The sequence below is a fragment of the Rhinoraja longicauda genome, chromosome 43 (assembly GCF_053455715.1).
Source record: "Rhinoraja longicauda isolate Sanriku21f chromosome 43, sRhiLon1.1, whole genome shotgun sequence".
Classification (NCBI taxonomy): domain Eukaryota; kingdom Metazoa; phylum Chordata; class Chondrichthyes; order Rajiformes; family Arhynchobatidae; genus Rhinoraja; species Rhinoraja longicauda.
This window is the reverse complement of record NC_135995.1, coordinates 7,084,804-7,105,630: the sequence shown is the minus strand read 5'-3', so window position 1 is coordinate 7,105,630 and position 20,827 is coordinate 7,084,804. Positions and strand designations below refer to the sequence as shown.

At 51.7% G+C, this 20,827-nt stretch overlaps 1 protein-coding gene across 1 annotated transcript in view; it reads right to left on the bottom strand.

The window, feature by feature from the left end:
- Positions 1 to 20,827, bottom strand: part of LOC144612206 (collagen alpha-3(VI) chain-like) — a 72,979-nt gene that overhangs the window by 28,417 nt on the left and 23,735 nt on the right. The window lies entirely within an intron of this gene.

Below are 20,827 nucleotides of genomic sequence, written 5' to 3'. Positions count from 1 at the left end.
GACTAGTGTAGATGGGGCATTGCCCGGTGTGGGCAAAGGTGGGACTAGTGTAGATGAGGCACGTTGGCCGGTGTGGGCAAAGGTGGGACTAGTGTAGATGTGGCATGTTGGCCGGTGTGGGCAAAGGTGGGACTAGTGTAGATGGGTCATGTTGGCCGGTGTGGGCAAAGGTGGGACTAGTGTAGACGGGGCATGTTGGTCGGTGTGGGCAAAGGTGGGACTAGTGTAGATGGGGCATGTTGGTCGGTGTGGGCAAAGGTGGGAACTAGTGTAGATGGGGCATGTGTGCCGGTGTGGGCAAAGGTGGGACTAGTGTAGATGGGGCATGTTGGCCTGTGTGGGCAAAGGTGGGACTAGTATAGATGGGGCATGTTGGCTGGTGTGGGCAAAGGTGGGGACTAGTGTAGATGGGGCATGGCGGCCGGTGTGGGCAAACGTGGGACTGGTGTAGATGGGGCATTGTAAAGGTGGGACTAGTGTAGATGGGCCATTGTAAACAACACATCATATTTTGCCTCATCAGGTGATAATGTTTTGGTTCATCGGTATACCACTCTGGAATTTAGAGAACTTCCTAGTATTGTTCTCCATTCCTATTGAACAAGGAAGAATCTTGTCTCGGTCCAACAACTCAAATATCCTCTCCTATCCTTTCTAAAAAAAAATGTTTCCGAACCAAAAAATAAATTGGCTCGATTATTTACAAAAACCACGTACAAAACAATGAAGGGGAGGCCGTTTAAAACTGAGGTGAGGAGGAACGTTTCCAGTTGTGAATATGTGGGATTCTCTGCCACAGAGGGCATGGATAGGATGGGTTTGGAGGGATATGGGCCAAACGCGGGCAGGTGGGACTAGTGTAGATGGAGCATGTTGGTCGGTGTGGGCAGGTGGGACTAGTGCAGATGGAGCATGTTGGTCGGTGTGGGCAGGTGGGACTAGTGTAGATGGGGCATGTTGGTCGGTGTGGGCAAAGGTGGGACTAGTGTAGATGGGGCATGTTGGCCGGTGTGGGCAAAGGCGGGACTAGTGTAGATGGGGCATGTTGGTCGGTGTGTGCAAAGGTGGGACTAGTGTAGATGGGGCATGTTGGCCGGTGTGGGCAGGTGGGACTAGTGTAGATGGGGCATGTTGGTCGGTGTGGGCAAAGGTGGGACTAGTGTAGATGGGGCATGTTGGCCGGTGTGGGCAAAGGCGGGACTAGTGTAGATGGGGCATGTTGGTCGGTGTGTGCAAAGGTGGGACTAGTGTAGATGGGGCATGTTGGCCGGTGTGGGCAGGTGGGACTAGTGTAGATGGGGCATGTTGGTCGGTGTGGGCAAAGGTGGGACTAGTGTAGATGGGGCATGTTGGCCGGTGTGGGCAAAGGTGGGACTAGTGTAGATGAGGCATGTTGGCCAGTGTGGGCAAAGGCGGGGACTAGTGTAGATGGGGCACGTTGGCCGTTGTGGGCAGGTGGGACTACTGTAGATGGGGCATGTTGGTCGGTGTGGGCAAAGGTGGGAACTAGTGTAGATGGGGCATGTGTGCCGGTGTGGGCAAAGGTGGGACTAGTGTAGATGGGGCATGTTGGCCTGTGTGGGCAAAGGTGGGACTAGTGTAGATGGGGCATGTTGGCCGGTGTGGGCAAAGGTGGGACTAGTGTAGATGGGGCATGTTGGCTGGTGTGGGCAAAGGTGGGACTAGTGTAGATGGGGCATGGCGGCCGGTGTGGGCAAAGGTGGGACTAGTGTAGATGGGGCATGTTGGCCGGTGTGGGCAAAGGTGGGACTGGTGTAGATGGGGCATTGTAAAGGTGGGACTAGTGTAGATGGAGCATTGTAAACAACACATCATATTTTGCCTCATCAGGTGATAATGTTTTGGTTCATCGGTATACCACTCTGGAATTTAGAGAACTTCCTAGTATTGTTCTCCATTCCTATTGAACAAGGAAGAATCTTGTCTCGGTCCAACAACTCAAATATCCTCTCCTATCCTTTCTAAAAAAAAATGTTTCCGAACCAAAAAATAAATTGGCTCGATTATTTACAAAAACCACGTACAAAACAATGAAGGGGAGGCCGTTTAAAACTGAGGTGAGGAGGAACGTTTCCAGTTGTGAATATGTGGGATTCTCTGCCACAGAGGGCATGGATAGGATGGGTTTGGAGGGATATGGGCCAAACGTGGGCAGGTGTGACTAGTGTAGATGGAGCATGTTGGTCGGTGTGGGCAGGTGCGACTAGTGTAGATGGAGCATGTTGGTCGGTGTGGGCAAAGGTGGGACTAGTGTAGATGGGGCATGTTGGCCGGTGTGGGCAAAGGCGGGACTAGTGTAGATGGGGCATGTTGGTCGGTGTGTGCAAAGGTGGGACTAGTGTAGATGGGGCATGTTGGTCGGCGTGGGCAAAGGTGGGACTAGTGTAGATGGGGCATGTTGGCCGGTGTGGGCAAAGGTGGGACTAGTGTAGATGGGGCATGTTGGCCGGTGTGGGCAAAGGTGGGACTAGTGTGGATGGGGCATGTTGGCCGGTGTGGGCAGGTGGGACTAGTGTAGATGGGGCATGTTGGCCGGTGTGGGCAGGTGGGACTAGTGTAGATGGGGCATTGTGTAGATGGGACCGGTGGGCATCACATTTTACCACATCAGGTGATAATGTTTTGGTTCACCTGTCTACGACTCTGGAATTTAGAGAACTTGCTGGTGTTGTTCTCCATTCCTATTGAACAATGAAGAATCTTGTCTCGGTCCAACAACTCAAATACCCTCTCCAATCCTTTCTAAAAAAAAATATTTCCGAACCAAAAATAAATTGACTCGATTATTTACGAAAACTACATACAAAACGATAAAGGGGAGGCCGTTTAAAACTGAGGTGAGGAGGAACGTTTCCAGTTGTGAATGTGTGGGTTTCTCTGCCGCAGAGGGCAGTGGAGGCCGATTCACTGGATGGGTTTAAGAGAGAGTTAGATAGAAAATCGGAAACAAAGTGCAGGAGGAGGCCATTCGGCCCTTCGAGCCTGTACGCACTGCCGTTCACTGTGATCGCGGCTGACCGTCCACAATCAGGAACCCGTGCCTGCCTTCTCCCCATATCCGTTGATTCCACTAGCCCCTAGAGCTCTATCTAACACTCTGGGACTAGTGTAGATGGGGCATGTTGGTCGATGTGGGCAAAGGTGGGACTAGTGTAGATGGGGCATGTTGGTCGGTGTGGGCAGGTGGGACTAGTGTAGATGGGGCATGTTGGTCGGTGTGGGCAAAGGTGGGACTAGTGTAGATGGGGCATGTTGGTCGGTGTGGGCAAAGGTGGGACTAGTGTAGATGGGGCATGTTGGTCGGTGGAGGCAAAGGTGGGACTAGTGTTGATGGGGCATGATGGTCGGTGTGGGCAGGAGGGTCTAGTGTAGATGGGGCATGTTGGCCGGTGTGGGCAGGTGGGACTAGTGTAGATGGGGCATGCTGGCCGGTGTGGGCAAAGGTGGGACTAGTGTAGATGGGGCATGTTGGTCAGTGTGGGCAGGTGGGACTAGTGTAGATGGGGCATGTTGGCCGGAGTGGGCAGGTGGGACTAGTGTAGATGGGGCATGTTGGCCGGTGTGGGTAGGTGGGACTAGTGTAGTTGGGGCATGTTGGTCGGTGTGGGCAGGTGTGACTAGTGTAGATGGGGCATGTTGGCCGGTGTGGGTAGGTGGGACTAGTGTAGATGGGGCATGTTGGTCGGTCTGGGCAAAGGTCGGATTAGTGTAGATGGAGCATGTTGGCCGGTGTGGGCAAAGGTGGGACTAGTGTAGATGGGGCATGTTGGCCGGTGTGGGCAAAGGTGGGACTAGTGTAGATGGGGCATGTTGGTCAGTGTGGGCAAAGGTGGGACTAGTGTAGATGGGGCATGTTGGTCGGTGTGGGCAAAGGTGGGACTAGTGTAGATGGGGCATGTTGGTCGGTGTGGGCAAAGGTGGGACTAGTGTAGATGGGGCATGTTGGTCGGTGTGGGCAGGTGGGACTAGTGTAGATGGGGCATGTTGGCCGGTGTGGGCAGGTGGGACTAGTGTAGATGGGGCATGTTGGTTGGTGTGGGCAGGTGGGACTAATGTAGATGGGGCATGTTGGTCGGTGTGGGCAGGTGGGACTAATGTAGATGGGCCATTGTAAACGACACATTAGACCGGCGGGCATCATATTTTGCCTCATCAGGTGATAATGTTTTGGTTCATCGGTCTACGATTCTGGAATTTAGAGAACTTCCTGATGTTGTTCTCCATTCCTGTTGAACAAGGAAGAATCTTGTCTCGGTCCAACAACTCAAATACCCTCTCCAATCCTTTCTATAAAAAAATGTTTCCGAACCAAAAATAAATTGGCTCGATTATTTACAAAAACCACGTACAAAACATTAAAGGGTAGGCCGTTTAAAACTGAGGTGAGGAGGAACGTTTCCAGTTGTGAATGTGTGGGATTCTCTACCACAGAGGGCAGTGGAGGCCAATTCATTGGATGGGTTTAAGAGAGAGCTAGATAGAGCTCTTAAGGGTAGCGGAGTCAGGGGGTATGGGGAGAAGGCAGGAACGGGGTACTGATTGAGAATGATCAGACGCGATCACAGTGAATGGCGGTGCGTACAGGCGCGAAGGGCCGAATGGCCTCCTCCTGCACCTGTTGTCTATTGTCTATTGACCGCAGTCACGAGATGTTGTATTAAAAAGGAAATACAGATGCAGGTTCTTGTTTCCACTCAACAATAGACAATAGACAATAGGTGCAGGAGGAGGCCATTCGGCCCTTGGAGCACAGGAGGACGAGGGGCGATCTTACAGAGGTGTACAAAACCACAAGGGGAATAGATCGGGCATGTTGGTCGGTGTGGGCAAAGGTGGGACTAGTGTAGATGGGGCATGTTGGCCGGTGTGGGCAGGTGGGACTAGTGTAGATGGGGCATGTTGGCCGGTGTGGGCAGGTGGGACTCGTGTAGATGGGGCATGTTGGCCGGTGTGGGCAGGTGGGACTAATGTAGAAGGGGCATGTTGGTTGGTGTGGGCAGGTGGGACTAATGTAGATGGGGCATGTTGGTTGGTGTGGGCAGGTGGGACTAGTGTAGATGGGGCATGTTGGTTGGTGTGGGCAGGTGGGACTAGTGTAGATGGGGCATGTTGGTCGGTGTGGGCAGGTGGGACTAGTGTAGATGGGGCATGTTGGCCGGTGTGGGCAGGTGGGACTAGTGTAGATGGGGCATGTTGGTTGGTGTGGGCAGGTGGGACTAGTGTAGATGGGGCATGTTGGCCGGTGTGGGCAGGTGGGACTAGTGTAGATGGGGCATGTTGGCCGGTGTGGGCAAAGGTGGGACTACTGTAGATGGGGCATGTTGGCCGGTGTGGGCAGGTGGGACTAGTGTAGATGGGGCATGTTGGTCGGTGTGGGCAAAGGTGGGACTAGTGTAGATGGGGCATGTTGGTCGGTGTGGGCAGGTGGGACTAGTGTAGATGGGGCATGTTGGTTGGTGTGGGCAGGTGGGACTAGTGTAGATGGGGCAAGTTGGTTGGTGTGGGCAGGTGGGACTAGTGTAGATGGGGCATTGTAAACGACACATTAGTCCGGCGGGCATCAAATTTTCCCTCATCAGGTGATAATGTTTTGGTTCATCGGTCTACGACTCTGGAATTTAGAGAACTTCCTGATGTTGTTCTCCATTCCTGTTGAACAAGGAAGAATCTTGTCTCGGTCCAACAACTCAAATACCCTCTCCAATCCTTTCTATAAAAAAATGTTTCCGAACCAAAAATAAATTGGCTCGATTATTTACAAAAACCACGTACAAAACATTAAAGGGTAGGCCGTTTAAAACTGAGGTGAGGAGGAACGTTTCCAGTTGTGAATGTGTGGGATTCTCTGCCACAGAGGGCAGTGGAGGCCAATTCACTGGATGGGTTTAAGAGAGAGCTAGATAGAGCTCTTAAGGGTAGCGGAATCAGGGGGTATGGGGAGAAGGCAGGAACGGGGTACTGATTGAGAATGATCAGACGCGATCACAGTGAATGGCGGTGCGTACAGGCGCGAAGGGCCGAATGGCCTCCTCCTGCACCTGTTGTCTATTGTCTATTGACTGCAGTCACCAGATGTTGTGGTAAAAAGGAACTGCAGATGCAGATTCTTGTTTCCACTCCACAAACAGCTACCGATGGCGTGTTTCCTTAACGTCGTTACCTGCTGCTCATCGTACATCCAACGTTCTTCATCTCGCCACATCTCCGTCTACATGTCTCGTTTCCCTGTTCCCCGACTCTCAGTCTGAAGAAGGGTCTCGACCCGAGGTGTCGCCCGTTTCATTTCTCCATGGAGCAAGGAGGTCCTTCTGCAGTTGTGCAGGGACCTGGCGAGACCACACCTGGAGTACTGTGTGCAGTTTTGGTCTCCTAGTTTGAGTTTAGGAGCAAGGAGGTCCTTCTGCAGTTGTACAGGGCCCTAGTGAGACCACACCTGGAGCACTGTGTGCAGTTTTGGTCTCCTAGTTTGAGGAATGAACTTGTGTAGTTGGACTAGTGTAGATGGGGCATGTTGGCCGGTGTGGGCAGGTGGGACTAGTGTAGATGGGGCATGTTGGCCGGTGTGGGCAGGTGGGACTAGTGTAGATGGGGCATGTTGGCCGGTGTGGGCAGGTGGGACTAATGTAGATGGGGCATGTTGGTTGGTGTGGGCAGGTGGGACTAATGTAGATGGGGCATGTTGGTTGGTGTGGGCAGGTGGGACTAGTGTAGATGGGGCATGTTGGTTGGTGTGGGCAGGTGGGACTAGTGTAGATGGGGCATGTTGGTCGATGTGGGCAGGTGGGACTAGTGTAGATGGGGCATGTTGGTTGGTGTGGGCAGGTGGGACTAGTGTAGATGGGGCATTGTAAACGACACATTAGTCCGGCGGGCATCAAATTTTGCCTCATCAGGTGATAATGTTTTGGTTCATCGGTCTACGACTCTGGAAATTAGGGAACTTCCTGATGTTGTTCTCCATTCCTGTTGAACAAGGAAGAATCTTGTCTCGGTCCAACAACTCAAATACCCTCTCCAATCCTTTCTATAAAAAAATGTTTCCGAACCAAAAATAAATTGGCTCGATTATTTACAAAAACCACGTACAAAACATTAAAGGGTAGGCCGTTTAAAACTGAGGTGAGGAGGAACGTTTCCAGTTGTGAATGTGTGGGATTCTCTGCCACAGAGGGCAGTGGAGGCCAATTCACTGGATGGGTTTAAGAGAGAGCTAGATAGAACTCTTAAGGGTAGCGGAGTCAGGGGGTATGGGGAGAAGGCAGGAACGGGGTACTGATTGAGAATGATCAGACGCGATCACAGTGAATGGCGGTGCGTACAGGCGCGAAGGGCCGAATGGCCTCCTCCTGCACCTGTTGTCTATTGTCTATTGACCGCAGTCACCAGATGTTGTGGTAAAAAGGAAGTGCAGATGCAGATTCTTGTTTCCACTCCACAAACAGCTACCGATGACGTGTTTCCTTAACGTCGTGACCTGCTGCTCATCGTACATCCAACGTTCTTCACCTCTCTACATCTCCGTCTACATGTCTCGTTTCCCTGTTCCCCGACTCTCAGTCTGAAGAAGGGTCTCGACCCGAAGCGTCGCCCGTTTCATTTCTCCTTGGAGCAAGGAGGTCCTTCTGCAGTTGTACAGGGCCCTGGCGAGACCGCACCTGGAGTACTGTGTGCAGTTTTGGTCTCCTAGTTTGAGATTAGGAGCAAGGAGGTCCTTCTGCAGTTGTACAGGGCCCTGGCAAGACCACACCTGGAGAACTGTGTGCAGTTTTGGTCTCCTAGTTTGAGTTTAGGAGCAAGGAGGTCCTTCTGCAGTTGTACAGGGCCCTAGTGAGACCACACCTGGAGTACTGTGTGCAGTTTTGGTCTCCTAGTTTGAGTTTAGGAGCAAGGAGGTCCTTGTGCAGTTGTACAGGGCCCTAGTGAGACCACACCTGGAGTACTGTGTGCAGTTTTGGTCTCCTGGTTTGAGTTTAGGAGCAAGGAGGTCCTTCTGCAGTTGTACAGGGCCCTAGTGAGACCACACCTGGAGTACTGTGTGCAGTTTTGGTCTCCTAGTTTGAGGTTCGGAGCAAGGAGGTCCTTCTGCAGTTGTACAGGGCCCTAGTGAGACCACACCTGGAGTACTGTGTGCAGTTTTGGTCTCATAGTTTGAGGTTAGGAGCAAGGAGGTCCTTCTGCAGTTGTACAGGGCCCTGGCGAGACCGCACCTGGAGTACTGTGTGCATTTTTAGTCTCCAACTTTGAGTTTAGGAGCAAGGAGGTCCTTCTGCAGTTGTACAGGGCCCTGGTGAGACCGCACCTGGAGCACTGTGTGCAGTTTTGGTCTCCTAGTTTGAGGAATGAACTTGCAGGGTGACTTGGACAGGTTGTGTGAGTGGGCGGATGCATGGCAGATGCAGTTTAATGTGGATAAGTGTGAGGTTATCCACTTTGGTGGTAAGAATAGGAAGGCAGAGTATTATCTGAATGGTGTCAAGTTAGGAAAAGCGGACGTACAACGAGATCTGGGTGTCCTAGTGCATCAGTCACTGAAAGGAAGCATGCAGGTACAGCAGGCAGTGAAGAATGCCTTCATAACAAGAGGAGTTGAGTATAGCAGCAAAGAGGTCCTTCTGCAGTTGTACAGGGCCCTGGTGAGACCGCACCTGGAGTACTGTGTGCAGTTTTGGTCTCCTAGTTTGAGGAAGGACGTCCTTGCTATTGAGGGCGTGCAGCGTAGGTTTACTAGGTTATTCCCCGGGATGGCGGGACTGTCATATGTTGAAAGACTGAAGCGACTAGGCTTGTATACACTGGAGTTTAGAAGGATGAGAGGGGATCTTAGAGAGACGTGTAAAACTATAATGTGGTTGGACACGTTAGAGGCAGAAAACATGTTCCCAATGTTGGGGGAGTCCAGAACCAGGGGCCAAACACAGTTTAAGAATAAGGGGTCGGACATTTAGAACGGAGACGAGGAAAAACTTTTTCAGCCAGAGAGTTGTGAATCTGTGGAATTCTCTGCCTCAGAAGGCAGTGGAGGCCAATGCTCTGAATGCATTCAAGAGAGAGCTAGATAGAGCTCTTAAGGATAGCGGACTCAGGGGGTATGGGGAGAAGGCAGGAACCTAGTTTGAGTGTAAGAGCAAAGAGGTCCTTCTGCAGTTGTACAGGGCCCTGGTGAGACCGCACCTGGAGTACTGTGTGCAGATCTGGTCTCCTAGATTGAGTTTAGGAGCAAAGAGGTCCTTCTGCAGTTGTACAGGGCCCTGGTGAGACCGCACCTGGAGTACTGTGTGTAGTTTTGGTCTCCTAGTTTGTGTTTAGGAGCAAGGAGGTCCTTCTGCAGTTGTACAGGGCCCTAGAGAGACCACACCTGGAGTACTGTGTGCAGTTTTGGTCTCCAAATTTGAGGAAGGACATCCTTGCTATTGAGGCAGTGCAGCGTAGGTTCACCAGGTTAATCCCCGGGATGGCGGGACTGTCGTACGAGGAAAGATTGGAAAGACTGGGGGTTGTATTCACTGGAGTTTAGAAGGATGAGAGGGGGATCTTATAGATTGTCAGAAAATAACTGCAGGTGCTGGTACAAATCGAAGGTCTTTATTTCACAAAGTGCTGGAGTAACACAGCAGGTCAGGCAGCATCTGTGGAGAGAGGAATGAGAAGGAATCCCTTCTATCCTGAGATGCTGCCTGACCTGCTGAGTTACTCCAGCACTTTGTGAAATATATACCTGGGATCTTATAGAGACGTATATAAAATTATAAAAGGACTGGACAAGCTAGATGCAGGAAACATGTTCCCAATGTTGGGCGAGTCCAGAACCAGGGGCCACACAGTCTTAGAATAAAGGGGAGGCCATTTAAAACTGAGGTGAGGAGGAACGTTTCCAGTTGTGAATGTGTGGGATTCTCTGCCACAGAGGGCAGTGGAGGCCGAATCACTGGATGGATTTAAGAAAGAGTTAGATAGAGCTCTAGGGGCTAGTGGAATCATTGGATGTGGGGAGAAGGCAGGAACGGGTTACTGATTGTGGACGGTCAGCCGCGATCACAATGAATGGCGGTGCGTACAGCCTCGAAGGGCCGAATGGCCTCCTCCTGCACCTGTTGTCTATTGTCTATTGACCGCAGTCACGAGATGTTGTATTAAAAAGGAAATACAGATGCAGGTTCTTGTTTCCACTCCACAATAGACAATAGACAATAGGTGCAGGAGGAGGCCATTCGGCCCTTGGAGCGCAGGAGGACGAGGGGCGATCTTATAGAGGTGGGAATAGATCGGGCATGTTGGTCGGTGTGGGCAAAGGTGGGACTAGTGTAGATGGGGCATGTTGGCCGTTGTGGGCAGGTGGGACTAGTGTAGATGGGGCATGTTGGGCGGTGTGGGCAGGTGGGACGAGTGTAGATGGGGCATGTTGATTGGTGTGGGCAGGTTGGACTAGTGTAGATGGGGCATGTTGGCCGGTGTGGGCAGGTGGGACTAGTGTAGATGGGGCATGTTGGCCGGTGTGGGCAGGTGGGACTAGTGTAGATGGGGCATGTTGGTCGGTCTGGGCAAAGGTCGGATTAGTGTAGATGGAGCATGTTGGCCGGTGTGGGCAGGTGGGACTAGTGTAGATGGGGCATGTTGGTTGGTGTGGGCAGGTGGGACTAGTGTAGATGGGGCATGTTGGCCGGTGTGGGCAGGTGGGACTAGTGTAGATGGGGCATGTTGGCCGTTGTGGGCAAAGGTGGGACTACTGTAGATGGGGCATGTTGGCCGGTGTGGGCAGGTGGGACTAGTGTAGATGGGGCATGTTGGTCGGTGTGGGCAAAGGTGGGACTAGTGTAGATGGGGCATGTTGGTCGGTGTGGGCAGGTGGGACTAGTGTAGATGGGGCATGTTGGCCGGTGTGGGCAGGTGGGACTAGTGTAGATGGGGCATGTTGGTTGGTGTGGGCAGGTGGGACTAATGTAGATGGGGCATGTTGGTCGGTGTGGGCAGGTGGGACTAATGTAGATGGGCCATTGTAAACGACACATTAGACCGGCGGGCATCATATTTTGCCTCATCAGGTGATAATGTTTTGGTTCATCGGTCTACGACTCTGGAATTTAGAGAACTTCCTGATGTTGTTCTCCATTCCTGTTGAACAAGGAAGAATCTTGTCTCGGTCCAACAACTCAAATACCCTCTCCAATCCTTTCTATAAAAAAATGTTTCCGAACCAAAAATAAATTGGCTCGATTATTTACAAAAACCACGTACAAAACATTAAAGGGTAGGCCGTTTAAAACTGAGGTGAGGAGGAACGTTTCCAGTTGTGAATGTGTGGGATTCTCTACCACAGAGGGCAGTGGAGGCCAATTCATTGGATGGGTTTAAGAGAGAGCTAGATAGAGCTCTTAAGGGTAGCGGAGTCAGGGGGTATGGGGAGAAGGCAGGAACGGGGTACTGATTGAGAATGATCAGACGCGATCACAGTGAATGGCGGTGCGTACAGGCGCGAAGGGCCGAATGGCCTCCTCCTGCACCTGTTGTCTATTGTCTATTGACCGCAGTCACGAGATGTTGTATTAAAAAGGAAATACAGATGCAGGTTCTTGTTTCCACTCCACAATAGACAATAGACAATAGGTGCAGGAGGAGGCCATTCGGCCCTTGGAGCACAGGAGGATGAGGGGCGATCTTACAGAGGTGTACAAAACCACAAGGGGAATAGATCGGGCATGTTGGTCGGTGTGGGCAAAGGTGGGACTAGTGTAGATGGGGCATGTTGGCCGGTGTGGGCAGGTGGGACTAGTGTAGATGGGGCATGTTGGCCGGTGTGGGCAGGTGGGACTCGTGTAGATGGGGCATGTTGGCCGGTGTGGGCAGGTGGGACTAATGTAGAAGGGGCATGTTGGTTGGTGTGGGCAGGTGGGACTAATGTAGATGGGGCATGTTGGTTGGTGTGGGCAGGTGGGACTAGTGTAGATGGGGCATGTTGGTTGGTGTGGGCAGGTGGGACTAGTGTAGATGGGGCATGTTGGTCGGTGTGGGCAGGTGGGACTAGTGTAGATGGGGCATGTTGGCCGGTGTGGGCAGGTGGGACTAGTGTAGATGGGGCATGTTGGTTGGTGTGGGCAGGTGGGACTAGTGTAGATGGGGCATGTTGGCCGGTGTGGGCAGGTGGGACTAGTGTAGATGGGGCATGTTGGCCGGTGTGGGCAAAGGTGGGACTACTGTAGATGGGGCATGTTGGCCGGTGTGGGCAGGTGGGACTAGTGTAGATGGGGCATGTTGGTCGGTGTGGGCAAAGGTGGGACTAGTGTAGATGGGGCATGTTGGTCGGTGTGGGCAGGTGGGACTAGTGTAGATGGGGCATGTTGGTTGGTGTGGGCAGGTGGGACTAGTGTAGATGGGGCAAGTTGGTTGGTGTGGGCAGGTGGGACTAGTGTAGATGGGGCATTGTAAACGACACATTAGTCCGGCGGGCATCAAATTTTCCCTCATCAGGTGATAATGTTTTGGTTCATCGGTCTACGACTCTGGAATTTAGAGAACTTCCTGATGTTGTTCTCCATTCCTGTTGAACAAGGAAGAATCTTGTCTCGGTCCAACAACTCAAATACCCTCTCCAATCCTTTCTATAAAAAAATGTTTCCGAACCAAAAATAAATTGGCTCGATTATTTACAAAAACCACGTACAAAACATTAAAGGGTAGGCCGTTTAAAACTGAGGTGAGGAGGAACGTTTCCAGTTGTGAATGTGTGGGATTCTCTGCCACAGAGGGCAGTGGAGGCCAATTCACTGGATGGGTTTAAGAGAGAGCTAGATAGAGCTCTTAAGGGTAGCGGAGTCAGGGGGTATGGGGAGAAGGCAGGAACGGGGTACTGATTGAGAATGATCAGCCGCGATCACAGTGAATGGCGGTGCGTACAGGCGCGAAGGGCCGAATGGCCTCCTCCTGCACCTGTTGTCTATTGTCTATTGACCGCAGTCACCAGATGTTGTGGTAAAAAGGAAGTGCAGATGCAGATTCTTGTTTCCACTCCACAAACAGCTACCGATGGCGTGTTTCCTTAACGTCGTGACCTGCTGCTCATCGTACATCCAACGTTCTTCATCTCGCCACATCACCGTCTACATGTCTCGTTTCCCTGTTCCCCGACTCTCAGTCTGAAGAAGGGTCTCGACCCGAAACGTCGCCCGTTTCATTTCTCCATGGAGCAAGGAGGTCTTTCTGCAGTTGTGCAGGGACCTGGCTAGACCACACCTGGAGTACTGTGTGCAGTTTTGGTCTCCTAATTTGAGATTAGGAGCAAGGAGGTCCTTCTGCAGTTGTACAGGGCCCTGGCAAGACCACACCTGGAGTACTGTGTGCAGTTTTGGTCTCCTAGTTTGAGTTTAGGAGCAAGGAGGTCCTTCTGCAGTTGTACAGGGCCCTAGTGAGACCACACCTGGAGTACTGTGTGCAGTTTTGGTCTCCTAGTTTGAGTTTAGGAGCAAGGAGGTCCTTGTGCAGTTGTACAGGGCCCTAGTGAGACCACACCTGGAGTACTGTGTGCAGTTTTGGTCTCCTGGTTTGAGTTTAGGAGCAAGGAGGTCCTTCTGCAGTTGTACAGGGCCCTAGTGAGACCACACCTGGAGTACTGTGTGCAGTTTTGGTCTCCTAGTTTGAGGTTCGGAGCAAGGAGGTCCTTCTGCAGTTGTACAGGGCCCTAGTGAGACCACACCTGGAGTACTGTGTGCAGTTTTGGTCTCATAGTTTGAGGTTAGGAGCAAGGAGGTCCTTCTGCAGTTGTACAGGGCCCTGGCGAGACCGCACCTGGAGTACTGTGTGCATTTTTAGTCTCCAACTTTGAGTTTAGGAGCAAGGAGGTCCTTCTGCAGTTGTACAGGGCCCTGGTGAGACCGCACCTGGAGCACTGTGTGCAGTTTTGGTCTCCTAGTTTGAGGAATGAACTTGCAGGGTGACTTGGACAGGTTGTGTGAGTGGGCGGATGCATGGCAGATGCAGTTTAATGTGGATAAGTGTGAGGTTATCCACTTTGGTGGTAAGAATAGGAAGGCAGAGTATTATCTGAATGGTGTCAAGTTAGGAAAAGCGGACGTACAACGAGATCTGGGTGTCCTAGTGCATCAGTCACTGAAAGGAAGCATGCAGGTACAGCAGGCAGTGAAGAATGCCTTCATAACAAGAGGAGTTGAGTATAGCAGCAAAGAGGTCCTTCTGCAGTTGTACAGGGCCCTGGTGAGACCGCACCTGGAGTACTGTGTGCAGTTTTGGTCTCCTAGTTTGAGGAAGGACGTCCTTGCTATTGAGGGCGTGCAGCGTAGGTTTACTAGGTTATTCCCCGGGATGGCGGGACTGTCATATGTTGAAAGACTGAAGCGACTAGGCTTGTATACACTGGAGTTTAGAAGGATGAGAGGGGATCTTAGAGAGACGTGTAAAACTATAATGTGGTTGGACACGTTAGAGGCAGAAAACATGTTCCCAATGTTGGGGGAGTCCAGAACCAGGGGCCAAACACAGTTTAAGAATAAGGGGTCGGACATTTAGAACGGAGACGAGGAAAAACTTTTTCAGCCAGAGAGTTGTGAATCTGTGGAATTCTCTGCCTCAGAAGGCAGTGGAGTCCAATGCTCGGAATGCATTCAAGAGAGAGCTAGATAGAGCTCTTAAGGATAGCGGACTCAGGGGGTATGGGGAGAAGGCAGGAACCTAGTTTGAGTATAAGAGCAAAGAGGTCCTTCTGCAGTTGTACAGGGCCCTGGTGAAACCACACCTGGAGTACTGTGTGCAGATCTGGTCTCCTACTTTGAGTTTAGGAGCAAAGAGGTCCTTCTGCAGTTGTACGGGGCCCTGGTGAGACCGCACCTGGAGTACTGTGTGTAGTTTTGGTCTCCTAGTTTGTGTTTAGGAGCAAGGAGGTCCTTCTGCAGTTGTACAGGGCCCTAGAGAGACCACACCTGGAGTACTGTGTGCAGTTTTGGTCTCCAAATTTGAGGAAGGACGTCCTTGCTATTGAGGCAGTGCAGCGTAGGTTCACCAGGTTAATCCCCGGGATGGCGGGACCGTCGTACGAGGAAAGATTGGAAAGACTGGGGCTTGTATTCACTGGAGTTTAGAAGGATGAGAGGGGGATCTTATAGATTGTCAGAAAATAACTGCAGGTGCTGGTACAAATCGAAGGTCTTTATTTCACAAAGTGCTGGAGTAACACAGCAGGTCAGGCAGCATCTGTGGAGAGAGGAATGAGAAGGAATTCCTTCTCTCCTGAGATGCTGCCTGACCTGCTGAGTTACTCCAGCACTTTGTGAAATATATACCTGGGATCTTATAGAGACGTATATAAAATTATAAAAGGACTGGACAAGCTAGATGCAGGAAACATGTTCCCAATGTTGGGCGAGTCCAGAACCAGGGGCCACACAGTCTTAGAATAAAGGGGAGGCCATTTAAAACTGAGGTGAGGAGGAACGTTTCCAGTTGTGAATGTGTGGGATTCTCTGCCACAGAGGGCAGTGGAGGCCGAATCACTGGATGGATTTAAGAGAGAGTTAGATAGAGCTCTAGGGGCTGGTGGGATCAAGGGATGTGGGGAGAAGGCAGGCACGGGTTACTGATTGTGGACGGTCAGCCGCGATCACATTGAATGGCGGTGCGTACAGGCTCGAAGGGCCGAATGGCCTCCTCCTGCACCTGTTGTCTATTGTCTATTGACCGCAGTCACGAGATGTTGTATTAAAAAGGAAATACAGATGCAGGTTCTTGTTTCCACTCCACAATAGACAATAGACAATAGGTGCAGGAGGAGGCCATTCGGCCCTTGGAGCGCAGGAGGACGAGGGGCGATCTTACAGAGGTGTACAAAACCACAAGGGGAATAGATCGGGCATGTTGGTCGGTGTGGGCAAAGGTGGGACTAGTGTAGATGGGGCATGTTGGCCGGTGTGGGCAGGTTGGACTAGTGTAGATGGGGCATGTTGGCCGGTGTGGGCAGGTGGGACTAGTGTAGATGGGGCATGTTGGCCGGTGTGGGCAGGTGGGACTAGTGTAGATGGGGCATGTTGGCCGGTGTGGGCAAAGGTGGGAACTAGTGTAGATGGGGCATGTTGGTCGGTGTGGGCAAAGGTGGGACTAGTGTAGATGGGGCATGTTGGTCGGTGTGGGCAAAGGTGGGACTAGTGTAGATGGGGCATGTTGGCCGGTGTGGGTAAAGGTGGGAACTAGTGTAGATGGGGCATGTTGGTCGGTGTGGGCAAAGGTGGGACTAGTGTAGATGGGGCATGTTGGTCGGTGTGGGCAAAGGTGGGACTAGTGTAGATGGGGCATGTTGGTCGGTGTGGGCAAAGGTGGGACTAGTGTAGATGGGGCATGTTGGTCAGTGTGGGCAGGTGGGACTGGTGTAGATGGGGCAAGTTGATCGGTGGGGCAGGTGGGACTAATGTAGATGGGGCATGTTGGCCGGTGTGGGCAGTTGGGACTAGTGTAGATGGGGCATTGTAAACGACACATTAGTCCGGCGGGCATCACATTTTGCCTCATCAGGTGATAATGTTTTGGTTCACCTGTGTACGACTCTGGAATTTAGAGAACTTCCTGATGTTGTTCTCCATTCCTGTTGAACAAGGAAGAATCTTGTCTCGGTCCAACAACTCAAATACCCTCTCCAATCCTTTCTATAAAAAAATGTTTCCGAACCAAAAATAAATTGGCTCGATTATTTACAAAAACCACGTACAAAACATTAAAGGGTAGGCCGTTTAAAACTGAGGTGAGGAGGAACGTTTCCAGTTGGGAATGTGTGGGATTCTCTGCCACAGAGGGCAGTGGAGGCCAATTCACTGGATGGGTTTAAGAGAGAGTTAGATAGAGCTCTTAAGGGTAGCGGAGTCAGGGGGTATGGGGAGAAGGCAGGAACGGGGTACTGATTGAGAATGATCAGCCGCGATCACAGTGAATGGCGGTGCGTACAGGCGCGAAGGGCCGAATGGCCTCCTCCTGCACCTGTTGTCTATTGTCTATTGACCGCAGTCACGAGATGTTGTATTAAAAAGGAAATACAGATGCAGGTTCTTGTTTCCACTCCGCAATAGACAATAGACAATAGGTGCAGGAGGAGGCCATTCGGCCCTTGGAGCACAGGAGGACGAGGGGCGATCTTACAGAGGTGTACAAAACCACAAGGGGAATAGATCGGGCATGTTGGTCGGTGTGGGCAAAGGTGGGACTAGTGTAGATGGGGCATGTTGGCCGGTGTGGGCAGGTGGGACTAGTGTAGATGGGGCATGTTGGCCGGTGTGGGCAGGTGGGACTCGTGTAGATGGGGCATGTTGGCCGGTGTGGGCAGGTGGGACTAATGTAGAAGGGGCATGTTGGTTGGTGTGGGCAGGTGGGACTAATGTAGATGGGGCATGTTGGTTGGTGTGGGCAGGTGGGACTAGTGTAGATGGGGCATGTTGGTTGGTGTGGGCAGGTGGGACTAGTGTAGATGGGGCATGTTGGTCGGTGTGGGCAGGTGGGACTAGTGTAGATGGGGCATGTTGGCCGGTGTGGGCAGGTGGGACTAGTGTAGATGGGGCATGTTGGTTGGTGTGGGCAGGTGGGACTAGTGTAGATGGGGCATGTTGGCCGGTGTGGGCAGGTGGGACTAGTGTAGATGGGGCATGTTGGCCGGTGTGGGCAAAGGTGGGACTACTGTAGATGGGGCATGTTGGCCGGTGTGGGCAGGTGGGACTAGTGTAGATGGGGCATGTTGGTCGGTGTGGGCAAAGGTGGGACTAGTGTAGATGGGGCATGTTGGTCGGTGTGGGCAGGTGGGACTAGTGTAGATGGGGCATGTTGGTTGGTGTGGGCAGGTGGGACTAGTGTAGATGGGGCAAGTTGGTTGGTGTGGGCAGGTGGGACTAGTGTAGATGGGGCATTGTAAACGACACATTAGTCCGGCGGGCATCAAATTTTCCCTCATCAGGTGATAATGTTTTGGTTCATCGGTCTACGACTCTGGAATTTAGAGAACTTCCTGATGTTGTTCTCCATTCCTGTTGAACAAGGAAGAATCTTGTCTCGGTCCAACAACTCAAATACCCTCTCCAATCCTTTCTATAAAAAAATGTTTCCGAACCAAAAATAAATTGGCTCGATTATTTACAAAAACCACGTACAAAACATTAAAGGGTAGGCCGTTTAAAACTGAGGTGAGGAGGAACGTTTCCAGTTGTGAATGTGTGGGATTCTCTGCCACAGAGGGCAGTGGAGGCCAATTCACTGGATGGGTTTAAGAGAGAGCTAGATAGAGCTCTTAAGGGTAGCGGAGTCAGGGGGTATGGGGAGAAGGCAGGAACGGGGTACTGATTGAGAATGATCAGACGCGATCACAGTGAATGGCGGTGCGTACAGGCGCGAAGGGCCGAATGGCCTCCTCCTGCACCTGTTGTCTATTGTCTATTGACTGCAGTCACCAGATGTTGTGGTAAAAAGGAACTGCAGATGCAGATTCTTGTTTCCACTCCACAAACAGCTACCGATGGCGTGTTTCCTTAACGTCGTTACCTGCTGCTCATCGTACATCCAACGTTCTTCATCTCGCCACATCTCCGTCTACATGTCTCGTTTCCCTGTTCCCCGACTCTCAGTCTGAAGAAGGGTCTCGACCCGAGGTGTCGCCCGTTTCATTTCTCCATGGAGCAAGGAGGTCCTTCTGCAGTTGTGCAGGGACCTGGCGAGACCACACCTGGAGTACTGTGTGCAGTTTTGGTCTCCTAGTTTGAGTTTAGGAGCAAGGAGGTCCTTCTGCAGTTGTACAGGGCCCTAGTGAGACCACACCTGGAGCACTGTGTGCAGTTTTGGTCTCCTAGTTTGAGGAATGAACTTGTGTAGTTGGACTAGTGTAGATGGGGCATGTTGGCCGGTGTGGGCAGGTGGGACTAGTGTAGATGGGGCATGTTGGCCGGTGTGGGCAGGTGGGACTAGTGTAGATGGGGCATGTTGGCCGGTGTGGGCAGGTGGGACTAATGTAGATGGGGAATGTTGGTTGGTGTGGGCAGGTGGGACTAATGTAGATGGGGCATGTTGGTTGGTGTGGGCAGGTGGGACTAGTGTAGATGGGGCATGTTGGTTGGTGTGGGCAGGTGGGACTAGTGTAGATGGGGCATGTTGGTCGATGTGGGCAGGTGGGACTAGTGTAGATGGGGCATGTTGGTTGGTGTGGGCAGGTGGGACTAGTGTAGATGGGGCATTGTAAACGACACATTAGTCCGGCGGGCATCAAATTTTGCCTCATCAGGTGATAATGTTTTGGTTCATCGGTCTACGACTCTGGAAATTAGGGAACTTCCTGATGTTGTTCTCCATTCCTGTTGAACAAGGAAGAATCTTGTCTCGGTCCAACAACTCAAATACCCTCTCCAATCCTTTCTATAAAAAAATGTTTCCGAACCAAAAATAAATTGGCTCGATTATTTACAAAAACCACGTACAAAACATTAAAGGGTAGGCCGTTTAAAACTGAGGTGAGGAGGAACGTTTCCAGTTGTGAATGTGTGGGATTCTCTGCCACAGAGGGCAGTGGAGGCCAATTCACTGGATGGGTTTAAGAGAGAGCTAGATAGAACTCTTAAGGGTAGCGGAGTCAGGGGGTATGGGGAGAAGGCAGGAACGGGGTACTGATTGAGAATGATCAGACGCGATCACAGTGAATGGCGGTGCGTACAGGCGCGAAGGGCCGAATGGCCTCCTACTGCACCTGTTGTCTATTGTCTATTGACTGCAGTCACCAGATGTTGTGGTAAAAAGGAAGTGCAGATGCAGATTCTTGTTTCCACTCCACAAACAGCTACCGATGGCGTGTTTCCTTAACGTCGTTACCTGCTGCTCATCGGACATCCAACGTTCTTCATCTCTCTACATCTCCGTCTACATGTCTCGTTTCCCTGTTCCCCGACTCTCAGTCTGAAGAAGGGTCTCGACCCGAAGCGTCGCCCGTTTCATTTCTCCTTGGAGCAAGGAGGTCCTTCTGCAGTTGTACAGGGCCCTGGCGAGACCGCACCTGGAGTACTGTGTGCAGTTTTGGTCTCCTAGTTTGAGATTAGGAGCAAGGAGGTCCTTCTGCAGTTGTACAGGGCCCTGGCAAGACCACACCTGGAGTACTGTGTGCAGTTTTGGTCTCCTAGTTTGAGATTAGGTGCAAGGAGGTCCTTCTGCAGTTGTACAGGGCCCTAGTGAGACCACACCTGGAGTACTGTGTGCAGTTTTGGTCTCCTAGTTTGAGGTTAGGAGCAAGGAGGTCCTTCTGCAGTTGTACAGGGCCCTGGTGAGACCGCACCTGGAGCACTGTGTGCAGTTTTGGTCTCCTAGTTTGAGGAATGAACTTGCAGGGTGACTTGGACAGGTTGTGTGAGTGGGCGGATGCATGGCAGATGCAGTTTAACGTGGATAAGTGTGAGGTTATCCACTTTGGTGACAAGAATAGGAAGGCAGAGTATTATCTGAATGGTGTCAAGTTAGGAAAAGGGGACGTACAACGAGATCTGGGTGTCCTAGTGCATCAGTCACTGAAAGGAAGCATGCAGGTACAGCAGGCAGTGAAGAAAGCCTTCATAACAAGAGGAGTTGAGTATAGCAGCAAAGAGGTCCTTCTGCAGTTGTACAGGGCCCTGGTGAGACCGCACCTGGAGTACTGTGTGCAGTTTTGGTCTCCTAATTTGAGGAAGGACGTCCTTGCTATTGAGGCAGTGCAGCGTAGGTTCACCAGGTTATTCCCCGGGATGGCGGGACTGTCGTATGAGGAAAGACTGGAGTGACTAGGCTTGTATACACTGGAGTTTAGAAGGATGAGAGGGGATCTTAG